At 39.1% G+C, this 22,819-nt stretch overlaps 1 protein-coding gene across 1 annotated transcript in view; it reads left to right on the forward strand.

Moving 5' to 3' along the window:
* The window catches only part of DMD (dystrophin), a 1,809,438-nt gene that overhangs the window by 1,443,927 nt on the left and 342,692 nt on the right, over nucleotides 1-22,819 (forward strand). The gene's annotated exons all lie outside the window — the stretch shown is intronic.

Consider the following 22,819-nt stretch of genomic DNA (forward strand, 5'->3'; position numbering starts at 1 on the left):
TAGGGAAAGCTACAACATTTAATCAAGAGCCAGGAGTCCAGGTTTGGGCCTTTTTGCTAACTGAATTACGTGACTTGGGTGAGTTACGGTACTGTGAGCTGAGACCAGTAATGCTGCCCTTCCCTGAGAAGGCAATGCGTGTAATAGAATTTTGAGTTGGATTAGTCCACTGCAGATATTAGGAAATGTCACTCTATCTTTGGAATACTGTCCATGAGACCAAAATTAAATTCCTTTATGGCACAAAGATGATAAATGTATTTATAAAGAAAAGAATATACATATTTAGGAGTATCCTTTTGAAAACCAGCAACTTGAAACATCTTTCGTCTATTTATCTAGTGTCAAAACTAACAAAAGTCCTCCAAGATCCTCATGCGGAAGTGAAATCCTCACCTGCATTTGGCATGTTTACCAGCCCCTCATTCTGGCAGGTCTCTTCTCCCTTGGCTTTTTCATGACACTGTTTTCATCCACATTGTTCTCCTTCCTTTATTTTCCTCAGTTCTGAAACTCTACCCCACCCTTCAGATGTTGGTGCTCCCAAGTTTCTAACCTTAGCTCAGTTCCCTTTGTATTCTATAAATACCTTAGCTCAGTTCTCTTCTTATGGCATAAATGCTCCCAGTTTGAAATGGCATGGATGGTGACAAATCTAAATTCCTAGTCTGAATCTCTTTTCTGATCTGCTAACCCATACGCCCTTAGAATTGAAATGCAACCGATCTGAAAGCAAGTCCATTCGTTCTTCTGTTTACCCATTCCCCTACCGATATCCCTTTTTACCTGCCCTTTCTTCTGTGTTTCCTATTTCAGTTAATGGATCATAATCCAACAAGTTGCTAAGGCTGGAAACTTGAGGTCCATCCTTAAATCCTTCTGCATTTTCATTGACTGCACTTGATTGCTCATTTTACCTCAGAATATCTCCTTTATATTTTCTTTCCTCTTTTCAACCAACGTCCTGTTCTAGTCCCCAGCACCTGTTAGTCAGGTTGTTTTATTATACATCCTTAAATCCCGTTCCCCAGTCAGTGCAGCTGGCATATCACCAACACTGCATTTTAAATATCTGGTTAGTGAATGTATGAATGAATGAACAGTTTCTTTATTGATATTTCTGTATTTCCCTTCTTTCCCAACTCTAATCCAGACTCTTTGCAGGAAGCTGCCTGCCTGACGATGAAGTCCAGTGAACGCAGAGGGCAGGTGGCCCTGTTTCTTCCTAGCCCTGGCTTAAATTTCTGACTGTTGCTCCTGTCCTCTAGGCCATTCAGGACACACTGACCACACCCCCCTTTACACAAATATGCCATCTTTTTTCATAACTCTCTGCCTTTGCTTATGTTCTTCTCTCCGCCTGGGTCAGCCCACCTTATCTGCCTGGTGAACTTCCACTCAGCCCTCAAGGCCCAACTCAGAGGGCATCTGCCCTTAGAGTTTTCCCTGTCTTCCACCCCGAACTCCCGCCAAGCAGAAGAAACTGCCCTTCATTCAGTGCTTTCACAGATCACCACACATGCTTAAATTGTCACACTTAAACTTCACATATATTGTGGCAAGTCACTTCTGTATTTTTTTTTCTTCCATAGAAGGTAAGTGAGGTTCCTAAGAGCAAGGATCAGGCTGTACATCTTTGAATTCACAGTTCCTAGCACAGTGCCAGCAACATATAAGGAATCCAATTCAGCTTCCTTATTCCTTCACTCAACAGTTGTTTGTGAGCTACTGTAAAATGTGCTATACATGTAGTTATAAATGAACCAGACTCGGTCTTTGTCCTCATGAAGCCTACAGTCTAATGTTGAATTGAAAAGCTCTTCATTATAATAGTAGGTGAAGATTTAAAAGGAGATTAAAAATTCGACTATAACTTCCAAAATATCTTTGCCGACATTCTGTGACCCCATGTCTAATATTTAAAGCAATGGTTAACATTTCTGTGTACATAAAAATTAATGTTTTGAAATGTATTACCTATTTAGCATTAAAAACACTGAATTTTGTCCAAAAATATAGGAGCTAAAGTCTTAAAAATTTTCCCCCAAATGGCAAATAAACTTAAGAGAATGTCCCAAAGGAAGTAAATTAGTTAATAAGTCAAGTGGCTGAATGTCTAGGCTTTAGAGCAGACATAAAGGATTCATTCTGAGCCATATCTATCACACAGGAGCATTATAGCAGGATAATGAATATGGATGGAGAATGTATACAGCATGACTTAATAACAACAACTAACTAAAAGCAGAACAGCTCAAATATCAGCTGGCCCTTACCCAACCCTATTTGCAGTCTTCTTTGCAGTTCCCCTCTCTCATCTGTTCTTGATCCTAAGACGAATTTCATTTCCCATATACCCTAATTGGTAAGCCTCCTCATTCTGATCCCAATAATAACAAAACATATATACATTAAATGTTAGTTTAAAAAGAGCTTATGGGACTTCCCCGGTGGTCCAGTGGTTAAGACTCTGCCTTCCAGTGCAGGGGGAACGGGTTCCATCCCTGGTCGGAGACCTAAGATCCCACATACTGCGGGGTGCGACCAAAATTTAAAAAATAAAAAAAAAAAAAGAATGTGTGTGTACTGGTCTTAATAGATGTGATTATTTTGGTTTCTGAACCAGTATTGTACAAATATTGTATGCATATCTTAAAACTATAGATTATATGAATTCATATATATTTATTTCCCTTCAGTAGTTCCTCTTCATTTTGCAGTGGAAATGAAAACCCATCTTTTTTTCTGTTGCATCTCAGTGGTACCAGATTTGAAACTCTGAAACTTTCGTGTTGGTGGTTTATAAGGAGTGAATTCTACTAACTAAAACTTACTTTGAAAAGAAGTAGAAGTGTACTGAAAACCACTATTCCCATTTTTCTACTCAGCAATTTAAGCCCTCAGAGGCTCCATGCTGTAGGGAACTCCAAACGGATAGCTAGGCAGGTAGCCAGAGGAATATTTTATATACCCGTCTCAGTTTGTTTTCATCACCCCAGTGACTGTCTCATAATATCCACCTCCATTCGGATCTCATTTGTTAAAGAAGTTGTTATTTAAGTAAGTATGGAATGTGTGTTTCTGTGGGATTTAGCATTACATCATTTCATTAGCAAATGCGGCTTTTGGGTTTGGAGAATGGATAAAACAACAACTAAGTCCTGGGGCACTATGGATATGGCATTATTACTAGTAATCATCTTTAGGACAGTGTACATAAAATAAATCAAGAGAAAGGAACATAATGTTAATATTGACTATTCAGCTCACTAAGAGAATCTCACCCTTCCAAATATAGCTTCATAGGAATAGCCACTAGAATAAAATTTAAATTTTAAATGCCTCTTTATTTTTAAAATTCATGATTCATACTGCTTATCAAATATTTTAAGGGCAGAGTCATGATTTCTCACTTTACTGGAAATAACACCAATGCTTATGTGACTATGCAAATGTTCTTACTTTCCTTGTAGTAATGGGAATGAGAATAACTCCTGGAATCACTAAGTGTTCTACATAGATCTATAAGTGGACCATATGTAGCTTTTAATAAAGTAGAACAACTTTTGCAGCTAAAGTCTACATATGACATTTTTGTTCTTAAGAACAATTCCTGTGTGAAAAAGTTCCTGTGCGTTGTTGTTTTCCCCAGTTGTCTCTTTGTTCTAGTCTACCATGGTTTCTTAGCACAGATTGCTACATCATTCTTGAGCCGGAAACATTTCACTGCCCTTAGTTTGCCAGTTGACCTGAAACACAGTTTTTCACACACCATGATTAGGCTCTCCCAGGCTGCCATCTTGGGATATGCAAATTTGTCACATCTATGTAGTTATGCATTTTACGTTTTTGTTGTGTTTTCTAATCAGACTTGCAACTTACATTTTTTTACTATGAAAAGTCGAGGACAGGGACTCTGTGAGTTTTTCCTTAAAGTTCTTACAACAAAATATTTTAATTAGACCTTTTTGGAATTATAATTGAGAATAATGTAGTGATGTGTGTAGTAGAAGAGGAACTACGGTGATGAAGCCGCCATGCCATCCTGACTGACGTTATGTTCAAACATTCACGTCTAAAAATGTAAGAAGAGGGCTTCCCTGGTGGCGCAGTGGTTGAGAGTCCGCCTGCTGATGCAGGGGACGCGGGTTCGTGCCCCGGTCCGGGAAGATCCCACACGCCGCGGAGCGGCTGCGCCCGTGAGCCACGGCCGCTGGGCCTGCGCGTCCGGAGCCTGTGCTCCGCAACGGGAGAGGCCACAGCAGTGAGAGGCCCGCGTACCGCAAAAAAAAATAATAATAATAAAATAAAAATAAAAATGTAAGAAGAAAACTGGCAAATGCTTCTCTTCAGAGTACCTGTGGCTTGGTTTATCTCAGAATTTTGTCAAAGAAATGCTGTCTCAGAATTGGACATGGAGAAAACCAAGTATGTTTCCTCCTGGTAGGTAATGTGAAGTGTGATGTAACATATTAGAATTTCATATTCACTTTCGGAAGCCGAAAGCTTTCAGCCATGTTCACGTAACTATATCTTCCCTTACCGTTTTTCTCATCTTAACCCTGGTTCTAATATTTTGTTATTATTTTATCAATTTTGTTACATTTGTCATTTATATGAGTTGACCTTAAATCCTTTCTTATATGTGAGTTTTATAGAGCAAGTTCATAATCCTTTCTTACAGAGATAGGGGATGCATGTTTAGAACCATCACAGAGCAGCCCGTAAAATGATTCGAAATACGTAAGCTCTCCCCACTCTGAATAAAGGATCGATATCTCCACAAGGAATAAGGTGTACTACCTGTAGTAGGAAAAGGAAAGCTTAGTAATACTTTGTTAATTGTTATTGGCTACAAATGAATTGCTCTGTGGAGGCTTTTGTTATCGTTTTTATACGAATGCTGTGTGTGCTATGTAAGCCTTTGATGGAGAAGAGAACACAAACAGAAAAGATATAATCCTTTATAAATCTGGATTAAAAATGGAACTGATGCCTGTCCTTTGGAGAAACGAGGGTTTTATCTAGTTTTCAAAGCACACAATTGTGACTTTTTTTAAAGCATAGGATTTGGCCTTTGATATCTGGGAGTATATCTGTAAGAAGGCATATTATAGTAACTCTCACTTATATACTTCAAAAGTGTAGTATTTATTTTTTAATAGAATGGTCATTGTTGGCCTTACTCGAGCTTAGAAACTAAAGTAGGAATTAATCATCTTAAATTTCCTAACCAAATTATTTGTCCGACGTAAAACTAAGTGTAAGTTAGTGTTGCCAGGAGAGCTTATTACTTAGTTCCCATGTATTCGCTCTCATTTCCTGCTTTGTTGATAAAGTTAAAGGCAAGTTACTTAGGGTAGCAATGTCAAATCCCGTTCCTTACCCAAGGCATCTGACTTTAGAGAGTGCTGTGTGTGTTTTTAAAGCCCCTGCCTCGATTTAGGCAAACTGAGCCTCCGTTTACCATGCTATTCCCATCCTGCCTTTGAAACTTCTGAAAAGGCAGTGCAGAGTAATTGTTTCAGACATCTGATTAGCATACTTTGAAGTGCATATAAGTTCTTTTTCAGTTTCATTTGAACCCCAGCTGTCTTCACCGATGTCTATAATCAATCTGAATTAAGTTGTCCTACTTCTCCTAATAAGTCTCTTATTAAGTTCTGCATCAGCCTCTTAGGGAGACTTAAAAGCTAATTCATGTAGAATTGCCATTTTCTACTAATTCATTTGTCAGCTCTCCAAATTCCAAGGAAATCAATTGCAAAGGCTATTAATTTGGCTCTTCATAAACAACTTATGTAAGTGTAGTATACATTGGAACCAAGCAAATGATTTAAAACAGTGGGCAGGAGGAAATAAGTTGATGACATTCAACACTGCTTTCTTTTCGACTGGTGTTTTTTTTTTTTTTTTTTTGCGGTACGCGGGCCTCTCGCTGTTGTGGCCTCTCCCGTTGCGGAGCACAGGCTCCGGACGCGCAGGCTCAGCAACCATGGCTCACGGGCCCAGCCGCTCCGCGGCATGTGGGATCCTCCAGGACCGGGGCACGAACCCGCGTCCCCTGCATCGGCAGGCGGACTCTCAACCACTGCGCCACCAGGGAAGCCCTTTTTGACTGTTTTGAGTTGCCCTCCGCATTCAAAGCGCAAAGCCATTTATTTAATAAGAGAAACATCCTTCTGCTCTTACTTTCATAAATAAGATAATTACTGAGTGAACTTTGCTTAAAGGTAGGAAGAGGCTTTAGAACAGTAGGAAAACGCACATGTTCTTTTTATTACTGGACTTATTTTAATTTGGACTTCTTTGTATTCCTTTGATGGACTGTGATAAAAGAAGGAGCTAGACTTGGTTACCATTGTTACCGCATTAACTCAGAGTTGTACAGCTCTTCTTCTGGTCATGGAATATTTAGGAGAACATGGCTAATCAGAATGTTCAGCTAATGAGTTCCTCTGACATTATTCTCCTAAAGAAATATTTAATTAGATAATAAAAATTCCTCCAGAGAATATCACCCTTCCTACTGTTTGAAAACAACCATGTCAAAAACTGATCCTTTAATATGCCAATCCTGTTTACTGTGGATTTATTCCGGAAGCTTTGTTTGTGGCTGGTAGTGATTATAAACAGTATTTCTCAAGTGTCTTGGGTAATAAAAGACTATTCAAAACAAAAACTTAAGTCATGTAGTATCAGCATTAACAGATCTAAAAACTCAATCATTCATTCATCTATGATATGGTTAAAACCTACACCCAGAGAAATCTCATTACAGAGTGTGAATGTTTATTTCATGAATAAAATCGTATTGGGAGTTGTTATATTAATGGCATCTTAGGTTTCCTGAGAATATTATTATTTAGCACCAAGCTGAGAGGGCAAGAATTTGTATTAGCTTGCATGTATGGGTGTCTGTAACACATTAACTAGAAACAGTTTTAAAATGTGAGTTATTTAACTAAAATTCCATATTTCCTTAGAAGATGGGAGCACACAGTCAGTATGTATTTTTTTTAATTCATCTTTATTGGAGTATAATTCCTTCACAGTGCTGTGTTAGTTTCTGTTGTACAGGACATGGAAGCAACCTAAGTGTCCAGCAACAGATGAATGGATAAAGATGATGTGGCACATATGTACAATGGAATATTACTCAGCCATAAAAAGAAACGAAATTGAGTTATTTGTAGTGAGGTGGAGGGGCCTAGAGTCTGTCATACAGAGTGAAGTCAGTCAGAAAGAGAAAAACAAATATCATACATTAACGCATATGTATGGAATCAGTATGTATTTTTATTCTCCTTTGACATCTACCAAAGTTGCAACAAGTTTAAACTTCACAGTCGTGTTGCTGGCCTACCAGAAGCACAACAAGGAAAGAGTTAGGAACAAATAGCCCAAGGAGTGGGCGCCTATTGTGTTCCCGTCATACTTGGCAATTACAATTTCTGGAACTACACAGCTAACATTGACACCAATATTATGCCTTATGCAATCTTACCTTAGCTAAGTTAAGCCATAGCGTTGAGTAATTGTTCTTGGTTAACCAGTTTTCTGAGTATTATGGGAACACATGTGCCCATGGTACTAATGTAACTCTTATTTTAATGGGTCCTGAGAAAAGTAAACGTTTTCAGAAAAGATCTTTCCATGCTAAACTGATATTTTTAGTTATAGTTTACAATTACTATGGATTTTTCTATCCACAGTACTTGCCAAAAGCAGTGCTTCTCGAACGTTTCTACTTCAGTTCTCTTAATGGCCAAGGAGATGAAGCTGGATATCCTCCCCTTCCACCTGTTTACCTCCTTTTCCCACGAGCACGAGTTTTCTTTGATGTTTATTTTTTAAATCTCATTTCAATTTTGTAGTCTTCTCCAAAATGGATTTGTTATGTTTTCATATAAAGATGTTTTCTCCAACATATTAAGTAAAATGAATCCTCCAGTATATTCACCTATGGGTATGAAAGCATAATTTGAGAAGCATGATAGAAAAGATTGCCCAATTTGTGCTGGCTTTATCTTTTTCCAACAACTTCTTTCTTTTATGCGCACATGCACAAAGAGTAGATCCTTGCCGTTTCAAATGTATCGTTCGCACTTTCATCTGATCATTGTGATTCAAAAGGTCCATGACTTGTCGCTCTTTGTGATTTTGAACATATATTCTTTGAGGCTTTTGTGCAGCAGTCCCTTGACTAATGATTTAACTGGTGTTATAGGTCAGGTTCCCTGGAAGCAGACCCTGAGAACAGGGGTCTGGGTGCACAGGGCTGGTAGACGGGCTGCTTTCAGGAGAAGCCTGTGTGGGAGTTACGGAAGCATAACAAGGAAGATGAAAGAGTCAAGCAAGCATATGCCATCTCAGGCAAAATCTAGCTTTGTGTCTTGATTCAAATGGAGAAGGCTCTGGGGTGTGAACCACACAGCAGAGCTGGTCTTTTATACCCCAGCCGGTCATTGGCTGTGGCCAGCGGTATGCTAGTAAACATTTATCCGCTAGCCCTGAGGTGAACACTGATTTGTAGTGTTTTCCAATTGTCGTGGTGTAAATACCCCCACCGTGGCTGATTCAGGCTACCAACATGACCTCACCGAAGGCAGACTTGCGAAGAGACACACACAATTGACTCCTGGGCTCTGCTCCAGCACACCACTGGCTGTGGCCCACCACTAGAGGCATGAGTTACCTCCCAGGCCAGGAGTGTGTGTTAGCTCCTGGGATAGGGGGCTCCTATCAGCAGAGATCGCCTTTCTGAAGAAGAGAAGCAGCTGTGAGACATTAGTAGGCGACCATCATAGCAGCTGGGGGGTGGATGCGCAGGCCAGGAAAAGTGTCCCCTACAGCCAGTAAGCGAACCTAGTAGTCCCCTCCGTCTCCGTGTCTCAACATGGCCCTTTCGATGCTGTTTTGTTCTTGCACATGCAGTAATTCTTTAGAGGTGATGAAAATTTTGTTTCTTTGTGAAAAATCTACCCTCCCCCTGCCCAGCCTACCTCCTAGGTACTTATTGGATTTGGCAATAGAAGAGAAAAGTTAATGGAAATGTCTAAGAAAGTAGTGATTATTAGTAAAGAAAATGGCTTTATAAGCAATTTTGGCTTTATAGTTATATAATCTCTAAGTGTCTCCTAGGATCCTCAAATTGACAGATATATTGATCAGATATTTGTCAATTTGAGGATTCTAGGTATTCAGACACAGTCATTGAGAATGTCAAGAATTTTCTGTGGCAGTGACTCTCACCTTAGTGTGCATCAGAATCACGTAGAGGGCTTGTGGAAACCCAGACTGGTGAACCCTTTCCCCCGGGGTTCTGGTTCACGAGGTCTGGAACAGGGCTAAGAATCTGGTCCAGGGACGCTTTGAGAAACATCATTCTATAGTAGAAGTACAGTATATATATAAATATACAAATACATATTTGTTTATTGTTAGTAATTCTCCAATTATAAATAATAAATATATCTTTTGTTATTTCTTTTATATTTAAAAACATCCAGAACATTTAGTTTAAAAATGGATGCAGGCACATGGCCTCCTGTGAGAGTGATAGTTGAGGTAGGGAGCAGAGTTTCACTCTGAAACCTTGAAGTGAATAACGGCCTACTCTTTCTGAATCTCTCTTGTGAAAGACATTCACAGTTATTCATTCCAGTTTTCTTGTTGGTATTTTAATGGCACTCATACAATTTTGGAGTTGCTTCAAAAGACTTAGAACTTAACTTGCCTTCCCACTCTTAATACTTTAAAATTAAGATATTTAGTCACATAATATGCACTTTGTTTAAATGTTATCATAGTTACCAATAAAAGCAATTAAATTGTAAAATACTCCTCATAATTTTCTGCCAAACACACTGATTATAAACAAGTACTTTACAGAGTTTCTGAAGTCGAGGCCATTCAGAATAGTTGAGACTATTCCACTTTTTAACATTAAAACCTGCTTGCTAGGTGTGAATAGCTGATAACTTATTCAGGAATTCCTACATTTTCTAATTTATCTTGTCAAGCCACTGAGGCTCTGTGTTCATGATGGGAGGGTGTATGTTTGTGTGTAGAAATGGAGATGGATATGGCATGAAACTGGGAGAAAGTAGGAAATAGTCTTAACTGCAGTAATTGGGGAAGAGGGATTTGTTTTTTTTCCCCCCATAGGTGGTGCAAAATCACTCTATTAAATGCCTGTGAAAAAGTTTATGGTTTCGGTATAGGGTGAGTGGTATATGTGATGAAAATTATGGGTGAAATATAATAGCAACCAATATGTTAAAATATGCTTTAACATTAACCAAGCAATATTTAAAACAAACGCTCCCCCTTATCCTGGAATCTTGGGGGGATAGGGGGATGGAAATAAAAGAAATTTTACATTAAAAGTAATTTGATTAATGTTTAAAGTAAAAATGAAATAGCTATGTATAAACCCACTCAAGTATACATTAAATAATTGAGTTAACTGAATTAGGCAGAGTAAGGGCACATTGATTTTCAGTGTTTTCAAAAATTGGTTCACATATCACTGTTACGTTTTTGTTTGTAAGCTTCAGTATTTATTAAGTTTCCACGGTGTGTTCAGCCCTGAAATGTCAAACTCTCTTAACCAGAATGAGGCTGGAGAATGTAACACTAAGATAGATTTCTTCTCCTTTTAAAGAATTGATTTTTTATGGTGAAGTTTTTTTCTTCATATGGTTAAGAGCCTGCCGGTCCTATTTCAAAACACTTATTTTTAGAAGTCTTGTTCCCTGGGATGCCACATTATTATAGACTCAGTGGGCTCATTTGGAACTTTTCCCTATCAATATTCAAATTGTATCATCGTGATCTTAACATGGCATATTAAGCAAGTTAGCAAAGAGAATCAAGTCAGTTGATCAGCAATATATGCCAAAGTATATTGATTAAATAGAAACTAAAGGGGGTAAGCAATATATTGGTAAGCAATGAGGGGTAAGCAATATATTGGTTTGGATTTTGGAACTAGTGGCAAGCCCCCACTGAGTTTCATTTTATTTACTTATTTTCCTACTCTTAAAGGCTTTTACCCAATTTGGAGTCTGTACATTGCTGTGAACCTAAATCTTATTAGGTCTCATTGAATGATCTACCCATTGAATTGCCCCGTGGTTTCAGGCCCTTGTCTGCCCAAGGTCAAGTAGGCCACATGCAACAACATTTCACCTCCTTCCCCCCACACTTGTCAGTTAGCCCTTGGCTTCCAGTATTTCCAGCAGAGAAAGGCTAAAGCCAAAATAGAATGGTTCATTGTTTTCAACTTACACAAACCCCATACTACAAGGGTTATCCAATATAATGGTGAATTTTGTACAGCCAATAAAGCATAAGCTTAGAAGAAATAAAAGCTAAACAAATGAGCATAAGTTCTATTGATCCTTTGACTTACACAGTGAACAAAATATTACCTTTGGAACCACCCTGACGTCTTGTTATAAAGGTTGAAGGAAGATGTTTTCAAGGTTGTCTCAGTGTAAAAATTGCCTGCAGGTTGGGATTGAGTGTCCTGCGCAAGATGGGTCTTAAAGAAATCTGACCCACTTTGACTTTCAAGAAAACCTTGAATTCTTACTGAAAAGATTGTGGGGTATTTTTTAAAAGTTTTTAAACCCTTTTTTCAACTGAAATAGTTCTCCTCTTTAGATAATCAATACAGCATCATTCCTACAGATTTTTGAGGATACTAAGTCACACTTCCCCCCCCCCCCCTTTGGCCGTGTTGCGCGACGTGTGGGATCTCATCTTAGTTCCTGGACCAGGGATTGAACCCGTGCCCCCTGCGGTGGAAGCACGGAGTCTTAACCACTGGACCGCCAGGGAAGTCCCACGCTCCTTTTTTGCAAAAGAAAACAGAAATCTATTACTGTTAAAATCTGGTATCTTTTCCCCACACCCCCTCCAGCATTTATTGTTTGTAGATTTTTTGATGATGGCCATTCTGATCGGTGTGAGGTGATACCTCATTGTAGTTTTGATTTACATTTTTCTAATGATTGGTGATGTTGAGCATCCTTTCATGGTGTTTGTTGGCAATCTGTATATCTTCTTTGGAGAAATGTCTGTTTAGGTCTTCTGCCCATTTTTGGACTGGGTTGTTTGATTTTTTTGATATTGAGCTGCATGAGCTGCTTGTATATTTTCGAGTTTAATCCTTTGTCAGTTGCTTCGTTTGCAAATATTTTCTCCCATTCTGAGGGTTGTCTTTTGGTCTTGTTTATGGTTTCCTTTGCTCTGCAAAAGCTTTGAAGTTTCATTAGGTCCCATTTGTTTATTTTTGTGTTTCTTTCCATTTCTCTCGAAGGTGGGTCAGAAAGCATCTTGCTGTGATTTATGTCAAAGAGTGTTCTGCCTATGTTTTCCTCTGAGAGTTTTATAGTGTCTGGCCTTACATTTAGGTCTTTAATCCATTTTGAGTTTATTTTTGTGTATGGTGTTAGGAAGTGTTCTAATTTCATTCTTTTACATGTAGCTGTCCAGTTTTCCCACCACCACTTATTGAAGAGGCTGTCTTTCCTCCACGTTGGTGGGAATGTAAATTGATACAGCCACTATGGAGAACGCTCTGGAGGTTCCTTAAAAAACTAAAAATAGAATTACCATATGGCCCAGCAATCCCACTACGGGGCATATACTGTGAGAAAACCGTAATTCAAAAAGAGTCATGTACCACAGTGTTCATTGCAGCACTATTTACAATAGCCAGGACATGGAAGCAACCTAAGCGTCCATCAACAGATGAATGGATAAAGAAGATGTGGCACATATATACAGTGGAATATTACTCAGCCATAAAGGGAAACGAAATTGAGTTATTTGTAGTGAGGTGGATGGACCTAGAGTCTGTCATACAGAGTGAGGGAAGTCAGAAAGAGAAAAACAAATACCGTATGCTAACACACATATATAGAATCTTTAAAAAAATGGTTCTGAAGAACGTAGGGGCAGGACAGGAATAAAGATGCAGATGTAGAGAATGGACCTGAGGACACGGGGAGGGGGAAGGGTAAGCTGGGATGAAGTGAGAGAGTAGCATGGGCGTATGTACACTCCCAAATGTAAAATAGCTAGCTAGTGGGAAGCAGCTGCATCGCACGGGGAGATCAGCTCAGTGCTTTATGACCACCTAGAGGGGTGGGATAGGGAAGGTGGGAGGGACACGCAAGAGGTAGGGGATATGGGGATATATATATACATACACCTGTTTCACTTTGTTATACAGCAGAAACTAACACAACATTGTAAAGCAATTGTACTCCAATAAAGATGTGAAAGAAGGAAAGAAATTATGAGCAAAAAGAAATTTTTTTTTAAATCTGGTATCTTTGTTAGTTGAATACTAATCCCTTTTTTTAAAAGGTAGATTTGGCCAATGACTTAATTATTTTTTTTGAAATAACATTTGAATCCATTGATTTAACAGCTTGATACTTAGACACTTTTGCGTCCATAGTAATTTATTCATCATTCACATGTACTTAAATGGACATTATCATGATAGCAGTTGTCATAACAGAACGTAACAGGACATGGATTTAGATCTTACCTGAAGATGTGATCAGAAAAATCAGAGGAATATCTTGAAAGTAAACCTCTCAAAGTATGGTGAAAAAAAAGAAGAACAAAGTAAACTCTTGACTCCACTTAAGTAGCTAGATCTTTCACACACACACATACATATGTTTAGGTAAAAATAATAACCGCTAACATATCTGGAGGCGAAACATTGCTTAGAAGTAAATACGTAAGACTCTCTTTTCAGCCTAGGAATACGATGAAATAAAGATGAACCATTATAAAAAAAGTTATCAATCTAATTTTTAAACATGCTGTTGCATAGATTTTAATGAAGAAAATCTATTTTACGTTCATTTCATTTCACATTAAGTAGTGGAATATTTTCTTCTTTGTTGTTTCATTTGTAAGAAAGAAAGGCATTTTGGAAAGACTAAAAACATTTATTAAATGCAGGAGCTACAGTAGTCTGAAAGTAAAACTAAAAAATTATAGAAGAGCATCTTAACGATCATTTTCAGCCCTCTTCCACTTAATTCTTTCTGTCTCGGCTCTTAGAAAATTTATATTCATCTCTGATTCAGTTCCGCTTTAGTATTTCTAAGTTGAGAACAATATATTGAATGAAAAATCAAATCGGCAAAAATCCATTTTGTTTCAGTAGTGAGTACCTTCCCCATAGAACTAAAATAAATGTGTCCAGTATATAGCAAACTGGGTGTAGTATACTGCATAGGTAATTCACAGCCCTAGATTCCTCTATTAATTATTATTCCTACGTGCAGAGGTAGCCTAATTTGTTTTAATGGAAAAAAAGAATCTCGTGGGAACTGCTATATACAACACGATACGCTGTCCTCCATTTTCTGGGTCAAAAATGTTGCATTTTATAGCTTTGGACAGGTTTTGGCTTGGAATTTGTTTCTTTGCAAACCTTTATAATAACAGTCATCAGTTAAATGAAATAATGTTCTTTAGAGTTAAGCTGTGGCATCCTAGGAACTTGGTCTACTTTGTGCGCTGCTTTATGCCTAGTGCTTGGAACATTCCCTGGCATATAATGGGTACTCAGTAATATTTTTTTTGGAATGAGTGACTAAGTAAACATCTGTAAAAGCGCAGGGCAAAATGCCTTCTTCCTTTAAAAATTATTTTACAGATAACCTGCTCCCATTTGCCACCATCCTGTTGCTAGCAGCTGTTCCTTTGTGCCTGAATCTCCAAACGCTCATTGTCAATTGTTCTCCTTTCTGAAATGGCCACTAGCTTGCACTCACTCCTCGACTTGAAATTTTCCAGTTGAGCATGCCTTCTTTGCACTTTTCAAGCCCCGTGACACAACTTCTCATAGCATGATTACATTGTTTTTTAATAACCCACTAAATTGTCTCTCTCCACTAATGATTGTGAACCCATTGAGAGTTCCATTTTCCCAGTGCATAAGTAGATGTATACATAGTACATAGTGCATATAAAACAAGCGTTTTCAAGTGAGTAGTAATTAAAATCTAACAAAAAGGATTGTTGACAGTATGCCATTCCCCTTTGCAAAAACCTTCATTATTGTGCTGCAAAGCTCAGCTCATTCAAACCCACCACAGTCTTGCTCGAAGAACACGCCCATGCTTTGTCTTCCACAGCTGCCCTGTACCTCATGCTTCAACTTATTAAAGACTATTTGCACCTCTCCAGAGACAGTAAGCTTTCCTACCTCTTGCCATTTGTTCAAGCGCTGAACAAATATCTTTCCTCCTCCCACCATGCTGCTGCTTCCTTTATGTTTCATGTACCTACATCCCAATGTCTAGTTCAAGGAGCCCTTACAAAGCTACATGATAGAGGAGTGAGGAAAGACAGATTTACCCCAGGGTGATATTAGAAGTTGGTGCCAAAGACTCAGCTGCCCGAGAAAGGATTTTAGTCAATCTTAGTCTGTGGCTTTCTCTTGGGTGAATTTATAACCCTCTGTTTTGCCAAGTCTCCCTGAGTTAGACTCAACGGGGCTCGTTTGACTTGGTATTCCCCACATTGTGGGACACAATGCTTAATTGGTTGCAGGTGGAGAAAAAGAAGGAGAAATAGACCCAACCTTCTCGTTCATCTTTGCAACAGCCCGGGTGTGTCCATGTTACACTCCCCTTTTTACACAGGAAGAAATGCGTGAAAAATATTTGTAAATAAACTTTTTCTTTAGTGGAAAAGCACAGAAATGAGAGAGGGAGGAGAGAGACAGAGAGAGAGAGAGAGAGACAGAGAGAGATGGAGAGAGAAACAGAGATCATCCATAATCTCACCTTCAGCATCTATAATCTCATTCCCTACAAGTGCCTCTTTGGGCAAAGTAGAAAAAGGTACCTCTTTCATCGCAGAGATCTCCAGCCCTGTGCCAGAGTTCACCAGTTCAGTAGTGGAGCCCAGGTTGGATTTCAGTCCCCTTGTCTCCTTGGCCAGGCCACTATATACCTCCAAATGGAGACCCCGCTGTGTAGCCTTCTCATCTTTTCCTGTATGAGTATTTTTAAAGCTTTTATTCAGTCTTGCCAAAATGCCCTGCAGAAGGCTACACCACGTGTATCACTACCAAAAGAACATATTTTCCTTAAATAGATTACTCCCCCTTTTTTTCCCACTTGCTTCATTTTTATAAAAACCCCCTGGTTAGTACCAAAAACTTGAAAGTTACATTCCTGCCCAGAGCGTTAGAGACACTTCAGAAATTAGTGTATGCTCCAACATAAATCAAGTAATGGATCCAAAGAATTCAGACACAGAATCTGGAGGAAATAAGCAGGTTTCTCTTCTTTCACTTAGGAACTCGGCATCAGATTTCTGTAGGAAACTGTGTTTATGAAGCAGTTCGAGAATAGCTGTTAATCTAAAGTATTAGTACGTAATTCTCTTGACTGTTTATTCTTTAACAAAATGTATTGAGGGATTATCATGTACTAGGTACAGGCATACCCTAGTGAAAAAAATCATATCGGATTGCCTTAATAAAGGTTAGGGTCTTGTGAAGGGACAGATAATGAATTAATAAATAGGCAAATAAGCATGCGCTTACAAATTGCGATCAGTGCTAAGAAGGAAAATAAGGTTCTGAGAGTGAGAAAAATCGGGGGACCTTTCTTCAGATAGGGCAACCGGGGATGGGCTGTCTTTCATGGTCACAGGAACTGAGACCTGAGTAGCAAAATACAAGTCAGCTAGGCAGAGGATGCCAATGGAAAGCTCCAGGCTGAGAGAACAGCGTGCAAAGTCAAGAATAAGTTTGGGGAGTTCTAGGGATGCAGCATCTTCTAAGTTCTTGTTAAAAGTGCCAAATTCTCAGGCCCACCCTGGATCTACAGAATCACAAATGCTGGAGTGGGACCCAGCAGTCTCTGTGTTAACAAGCCCTCCATGTGATTATGATGCGTGCTGTTGTTTGAGAGTCACTGCCTTAGACAGATGTTTTGAGCCATGAAGGGAAAGGTGAGAGCAAGACCGCATGTCTTTGCCAGGGCACTGGTAGTGGCAAATGTGGGCACAGACCGTGAACATTTTAGACTGACAGAAATGTTTGCAAATTCAAAACTGTCAGATGTAAAACTTAATCTAAAATAACTCCTGAATTTGACTGTCAGTGTCCTTGTGGTTGATGTTTTTAATGGTTTATGGATTATTACTTATTTTTAAATAAGTAGATAGATTTCATTAACTGCCATTTTGCCTGATGTTTTGTCACATATAATTAAAATTTCTCAGAAAGAAAATATTGGCATTTCTTCTGTTTCCTTAGCAGCCTAAGAACGTGGTCTGCTTAAATGATTTATTTATACTCATTTAGAGACCTTTTTATTTTAATTGTGCGTATTTTGCATTTAGCCTCTGTAAAGCACTCATGAGCTACCTTTTTTATTTGTTTTAATTGTGTCATTAGAAAGCTGTGGAAAGCTTGATATGTTTTTGTTTTGGTTTGGTTTATTTGCTTCATTTCTCTATAAAAAAGAAATAATTAGCAACCAGAGCTAGGATTATAGAAAGTAGTTTCCAAGGAAATTAAAATAACTCAAATGTGTACAACTTGTTCTTATAGGCAAAAAACCTTTCCTTTGTGATCAATTCCGTTCTGTTCCTCATTTTCAATTTATATTTGTGAAGGCAAAATGAACATGCATAAAAAAGAAAGAAGAGACACACTGTAAGTGTGGTTAAGCTATAATTCAGCCTTTAGGAGCATTGGAGTTATAAGCTTCATAGTGAAGCCATGTCCTGAAAGATGAAGAATTATGATAGATGCAAGTGAGAAGATGTTAAAAAAGAATTTATGCTTTTGTATTTGGGTGCACACTCTTTTCCAATAATATGAAGAGAAACTAGAGATCATTTTTCATAAAAACGTGAGGATTCCTTATGGGAAAAAATGCAGCAGTTAATTGCTCTTCTTTTAGTGCCACAAGTTTGGAAGTGTGGTGACTCTGAGGGAAAACCATAGTTAAAATAATTACTGATAATTGCTTGGGAAATAAAAGTGCTAGATTTTTTCATGCCTACAAGCTTCGTATTGTTTTCCTAAAGTCTTTTTTTTTTTTAATTTAACCTACCCCAAGTCATCCTGATTATGCTCCCTCCATCTAGGTCATTAGTTCTGAATCTGCTTCATTATTTATGTCCGTATTCAGTTTGCTCATCCAAAGTGATCATGCCCAAATATGAGCACGTACAAGAATTGCCCTGAAAACGGAACGCAAGGAAGATAGTGAAAAAAAACAAAAACAAACCAGCATAATATTTTGCCCGCAGGCTGCCACAGTAAAAACTGATGCTGGAATGCAGTGCAGTCGCATCTCTATTAAAAAAGGATACATGTTTCAGTGGCATAATTTATTGTCAAGAATGTTTCTACCAGAGGCAAAAGTGATCCTAACGGCAGAGGGAAGTCCTCATTCAATCTGCAAACTACCTGCTGTGTCTTAGCTCCACACAATCCCTTAGTGTTTGGCAGAACTTATGGAAAGGGTGGAATGTCTCAGTTTTGTTGGAAGTCGATGGGATAGCCTTATAATGTTAGCAATGAGAATTCACATAAGAAGTCTCTTGCAAAAAAAAAAAAAGAAAAAAAAGAAGAAAAAAAGTACGTGACGCCCAGAGTCCAAGGGTTAAAGGAAGCTGGGGAACTGGATGACGTTAGTCTATGTAGTGGATGCCGTTGGCACCCCAGCCAGATTCCTCTACTCGGCCGGCACACTCATCACGCAGCAACTCTGAGTGCTGGCTGATAAGGACTCATAGTTGCACCCTTTTCCAGAAAACCTTCCTCAGCCGAAAGGAAGGCCCCTTGCCTGGGACCTCATACCACCCCTTCTCCTCTAAGACTGCCAGGGGGAAGCTAGCAGCCAATAACCGATGGACATTGGAATAGAAAAGGACAAACCTCTTCGTCTTAAGGTGGGACATTTTATGGTATAATTTGTGTGCCAGAGCTTCCTATGGGACCAGGTTGATGCTGTTTTCCACCTGAGACCACATCCTTACTTAGCTTTTGTGCCCTGACCTCCTGCTTCTCTCACTCTTCTCTTAAAAGCACTCAGACTCTGCCTCCCGAAGGCAGTCGGTATCTGAGACAAAAACTGGATCTACATCCTGGGCCCTATACCAGGTGGGAAGCCAACCAGAGTAAAGAGTCAAGAATAGGAGATAACAGTGGAAGTGTCCAAGCCTGGTGCATTTCATGAAAGCCTTGCCTACATCTCCTCTTGTGTTTCTTTGTTATTGGTCCAACCACATTTGAGTAGCTCGTTCCCCCCAGCTATTTAAGAGGCTCCAGGAGGGCTTTGAGCTTCTGGGCAAAGCAGGATGTGGTCCTTGACTCTTTTGGTTCCAGTGGTGGCCATTCACTCCCATCAGGATGATACACCCATCCAGAAATGCAGAAGCTGCAGAACATAGCTGGGCTGTACCTACCCCCAATTCTGGGTAACTGAGTTCTGTGAAGCCTTCCCTGAGCCACATGTAGAAGCCTCAATACCAGAACCAAAGACCTGGATTTGCAGGACGTGATTTCCATTTCTTCCCCCTCAGCTACTAACCCAGTGTGAAGAATCCTGGGACTTCTCCTAACACTCCTTTTAGGCTATTTTTTTTAGGGCTTTTGGTTCACAGTTTTGTTCAGCAAGGTTTCATTGTAGAGACAAGTGGGGTTAGCCCCTACTTCGTTTCTTAGATAGTATTTGTCACATAAATTTCTCTGCCCAGTGTATATAGCCCTAGAATGACATTTCATTGTCAGATCAGACTAATTTTGAATTCCTGGTAAGTGAGACAGGAGCGCTACGAAGTAGAAGGTTAAGATTTCAGGAACAGGTTTGATATCATTAAGAAGGGAAGAGTTTCAGATTCTCAGGAGCACCATTAATATATAAGTAAAGTGGTGTATATATATGTCAGATATATATACATATAACTGTGATATGTATATCACATCACACAATTTGTAAATAAACTCCTAAATGGCACAGCTAATTCGAGCATTCCAGAGTCTCCTTCTTGCTTGCTTGTACAGCTAATCTTGCTATGGCCTTTCTTGGTTTGTCCTGAACCTCCACCACTGACCCCTCTACTTTCTCTCCATCTACAAGCCTCATCTTGCTTCACTTCCTTCTGAATCCAGTTTAGCTGTGTTTTGCAATCACATTCTGGCTAAAATTTAAACTCTCTTGTCCCTAGGTATTTGTGCCACAGCCATCTGACAGAATCCCAAACTTGGTTCAGCTGTTTTCTCCATGCTTGCCTGGAGCCCTGTTGTAGAAAGAGAAGATTGGGCAGATTGGTTCTGCTAAAAAAAATGTGGTCTTCAGCCTCAAATGAGCCCTCAACACTGTTTGGCAGCCTCGCTGCGTTTCCTTGGTCACCTCCCTCTCACAGTCTCTCTCACAACTAATTCACATGTTCCCGCTTACCCTTAATTCATGTTTTCACTCAACGAATATTCATTGCACACTGATTATATGCCAGGTCTGTTGCTTCCTACGTCACGGAGGCCCCCGAAGTCAAAGTGCCTCAACTTAACCTTTTCCAGTGCTCCAAACTGACCTTCTGTGCCTCGCAGAACAGTCCTTAACTATCAAGTCAAAATTGCTCCCTCAGAAATAATGTTCCCTTGTTAATAGACAGTTCCTTCCTTTTGTTGCCAAGTGGTTGATGACTGAGCTTCTGGGTCTATATTTGAACAAATCTTTACATAAAGATCGAAGCAAGGCTCTGACAAGCAATTAAACATCATAAAAAAAGGAAAACTTGACATATTAGACTTATTATCATTCTAAATCAGTACTTTTATAATCAGACAGCATTTAATGAAGTGAAAATTCTGCCTGCATGAAACTAGTCATAATAAAATTAGACTTGGTTTGCTCTTTCATGGTGAACATATTCCAGATGTTTAAGTGATTCAGAGAAAACCCAGAGTATAATGGCTCCCTTGAATGTTTTCTCACTTATTGTTTCCACACTAGAATAAAATCTAATGGAAGTCTGGTAGTATTTAAATAGCGCATCATATTGTTCAGAGTCAGCCTTACTTTTTGACATTTTATGTTTAGTGTTTAATAATTTAAATGTAAATATCTATGTGCATTAATAATTAAATTAGCAGTATTAGAAGTGCTAACATTTGAAAGACAGTCAAACGCAATGTTACATCCACTTAAATGAGATGGTACCTGTATTCACTCTTCGCATAGTATGTCCTGTGACTCAGTGTTTAGGGGACCGTGCTTCCTGTTATGTACACTTCTAGGCACTGACAACTTACAGCAGTGAGCCATCGTCAGGTGGTATGGAGCTGCCACCAGAACCTAGGTCAGATGTCAAAGCGAAGACTGACTTAAACACTCTCCTGCCTTTTTTTTTTTTTTTTAACATCTTTATTGGAGTAAAATTGCTTTACAATGGTGTGTTAGTTTCTGCTTTATAACTAAGTGAATCAGTTATCCATATACATATGTTGCCATATCTCTTCCCTCTTGCGTCCCCCTCCCTCCCACCCTCCCTAGCCCAACCCCTCTAGGTGGTCACAAAGCACCGAGCTGATCTCCCTGTGCTATGCGGCTGCTTCCCACTACCTATCCATTTTACGTTTGGTAGTGTATAGATGTCCATGGCGCTCTCTCACTTTGTCATTTCTCTTCCTCTCTTTTCCACCATCAGCTATCTCCTTTCCTCCATTCTCATGTGCTTAGTGCCCTCACGATGACTTCTAGCCAGCTAAAGTTCTTCCTTCTGCTCGGGCCCATCACAATTATCGCCCCAAAGTGAACCTCTGCACCAAATTCTCTCTTTAGCAACTGACCTCCCCCTAATCAAAGCTTCCGTTTATCTTAACAGAGACTTAGGCACTCAGATTAAACAGAACATATGGCTTTTCTCCCTTAATAATAACAGTAGTAGCAGTAGCAGTGGTAATAAAATCGTAGTAGTCGAAGTTTTAAATAGGTGCTCTCTATTCCAACTCATTTAGGACCTAGAGTTTAACAGTTAATTGAAAAAGTCAGTTAAATTAGGGAATCATAAAAAATATGTCTTAAACATCTTATTCTATGTTAAAATAGTCACTAATATCTTAACGTTGTGCGAAGGTTTTTTCTTTGAGTGTAAATTCTCTGATTAGAGTTCTCCATAAATCACACTGATAACACAGACGTTCTGATTTCCAGTTCAGGTTTCCTTAATGCAGACAGAGTCCACTGGGAAACATGAGAAGCATTCTGAATACAGAATCTTTCTAAAATTTTCAGGTTGTTTTCCTACTCTTTTACAGTTGTCTTGTCCACACCCAATTCAGTAATACTTCTTTTTCTTTTTCTCTTAAAGCAATTTTCCAGAATATTTAACCATGTTTTTCTAGAAATAATAACTTATTTTCTTCTTAGACTTATTTCTTTGGTTTAGGAAATCTTTCATTAAATTATGTAATTGCAATACTAATTGGCAAAAGCAGGTTTGAGAACATACACACATTGACAAGTCAACTAATGAGAGCTGAACGCCATGCATACTGACAGGTATCTCTAACATCTTATTTAGAGGTTGTTAGAGGCACCAGTCAGTATGTTTCCCAGACAAATGAAGACTCTGGCTAATCTGATGAGTCTTAAGTGGAGATCAGTTAAGGGAACTTCTACTGTAATTGGTAGATACAAGCAAAAAAAGACAGAAGCCACAAAATCCCATGACAGCGTGTGTGTGCACGCGAGGGCTGGGGTGGGGGTGGGGGTCTAGGGGGGAGGAGGGGGAGGGA

Source organism: Lipotes vexillifer, unplaced genomic scaffold, assembly GCF_000442215.2.
Source record: "Lipotes vexillifer unplaced genomic scaffold, Lipotes_vexillifer_v1.1 scaffold207, whole genome shotgun sequence".
In the NCBI taxonomy this organism is placed as follows: Eukaryota; Metazoa; Chordata; class Mammalia; order Artiodactyla; family Lipotidae; genus Lipotes; species Lipotes vexillifer.